The 2,076-nt window shown below is 41.4% G+C and overlaps 1 pseudogene; it reads right to left on the bottom strand.

Moving 5' to 3' along the window:
• Positions 1-966: 966 nt before the first annotated feature.
• Positions 967-1,591, bottom strand: LOC116464930 (protein SET-like; annotated as a pseudogene).
• Between the last annotated feature and the right edge of the window lie 485 nt (positions 1,592-2,076).

Here is a 2,076-nt window from a genome sequence, read left to right as displayed (position 1 = left end):
ATTGTGAAATGATCACTACGATCAAACTAATCAACATAACCATCACCTCTTATGCTTACCTTTCTTTGGTGGTAAGAACATTTTAGATCTGCTTACTCTTTTGAGTCTGTGTATGTGTGTACACATTTAGTTTTATTGTAACAAAGCAACTTGTACACTTTTGATATTTTAAAACTGAGCATCATCTTTCCTTTCAAGTGAAACAGAAAGAAAATTTAAAAATTAACGGGAATAAAATTACAATGGAGAATGTCAATTCCAAATAAGATTCTACAGGTTCTGCTGATTATTCCATTGAGTGGCAGGGCTTAAGTCATCATTAGGAGATAATTCATTTTAAAAGTGTCATCTTAAACTGTAAAGATGTCTGTCAAATATCACAACTAAACATGCCAAAGGAGAAACCATGTTGTTAAAATGCCCACTTAACCTACCCAAACATCTCAAACCCACCTTGCGCTGACCTTCTATAACCCCATTTTTTAGTTTTTTTTTCTTTTTTTAAACAAGAGAGTAGACAGATACATGTTGCTAAATGCTAACTGTCCATATTCACTTAGAGACACAGTGTACTCTCTGAGCCCAATATACAGAGAAAAGAGGAAAAAAGCTAGAATTCTATCCACTACTACACAGGGGCCTAGCACCTTCCAGCTTCCAGCAGAGTGAAAGGAGCAGGTTTTTCTTTTTTCCCACAGAGCTCAGTGGTGTTAATTCCATACAGTTTTTGTTCAGACAGGAAGGGATAAAAATGAATTTTGAACAAAAAGGGGTAGAGACTCTTTTCCCATTATGTTCTGCTCAAGGTATTTCCCCCCAAATAAGTTGAGAACCATGGTGTAGAGAAAAGAGAGCTCAAGAACACAGCAACTGAGCACAAGAGGAAAAAAAATAAAAGCCTGCAACTTGCTCTCAGGGACTGGAGAAAATTTTTAAAAAGGAAGGTTGGAATCCATCAGTTTTCTATTAGTCCTCTTCCCCTTCATCCTCCTCTCCTTCCTCCCCTTCATCATCATCTTCATCTTCACCTTCATCCTCATCCCCTTCTTCATCAGTATCTTCTAATGCTTCCTCTTCTTTATCATCATCATCTTCTCCTTCTTCTTGTTCATCATCCATATTGGGAACCAAGTAGTACTATAATGGGTTTGGCCAAATATCATCTTTGATTACCTCTCCTAATTCATCAGCATCTGCATCAGAATGGTCAGTAAACAAGGTAAAGAAGCTCTCTGGTTCCTCATGCTGCCTCTTCCTACTGGCTTTATTCTGCGTTTGACTTGAACGTTTTGTCAAATCCTTTCCAGATTTCCATTTGATTTTGGTGGACTTTGAAGATGGATCACCACTCTCATTCAGATGAAATTCTTTGGAGAGAACTTTATTTTTAAAGTAAGGATTTTCATCAAAATAAAAATCTATTCTATAACCTGATTTAACATCTCCAAATTCTGTCACTGGTCAAATAATGTAGAGCCTCTTCGTTCTCCTCCCCAAGGAGTACAGACACTTGTGGATGATTGACAAATGTTGTTACCCAAAAATTCAGGATTTTGGCGATCAGTTCTGACCTCTTCTGCTGACAAGATAGCTGAATAGGAACAGCTCTGGTATGCAGCTCCCAGCAAGATTGACACAGAAGGCAGGTGATTTCTGCACTTCCAACTGAAGTACCCAGTTCATCTCATTGGGACTGGTTGGACAGTGGGTGAAGCCCACGGAGGGTTAGCCGAAGCAGGGTGGGGTGTCCCTCACCCTGGAAGCACAAGGGGTCAGGGGATTTCCCTCCCCTAGGCAAGGGAAGCCGTGAGGGGCTGTGCCATGAGGAACTGTGCACTCGGCCCAGATTCTGTGCTTTTCCCACGGTCTTTGCAACTCGAAGACCAGGAGATTCCCTCTGGTGCCTACACCACCAGGGTCCTGGGTTTCAAGCACAAAACTGGACGGCTATTTGGGCAGACACCGAGCTAGCTGGCTGCGTTTTTTTTTTTTTTTTTCATACCCCAGTGGCACCTGGAAAGCCAGCAAGACAGAACAATTCACTCCCCTGGAAAGGGGGCTGAAGCCAGGGAGACA

This window comes from Hylobates moloch, unplaced genomic scaffold, assembly GCF_009828535.3.
Source record: "Hylobates moloch isolate HMO894 unplaced genomic scaffold, HMol_V3 SCAFFOLD_2252, whole genome shotgun sequence".
Taxonomy (NCBI): Eukaryota; Metazoa; Chordata; class Mammalia; order Primates; family Hylobatidae; genus Hylobates; species Hylobates moloch.
Note: the sequence above shows the minus strand (reverse complement) of the source record. Positions and strands in the feature narration are given on the sequence as shown.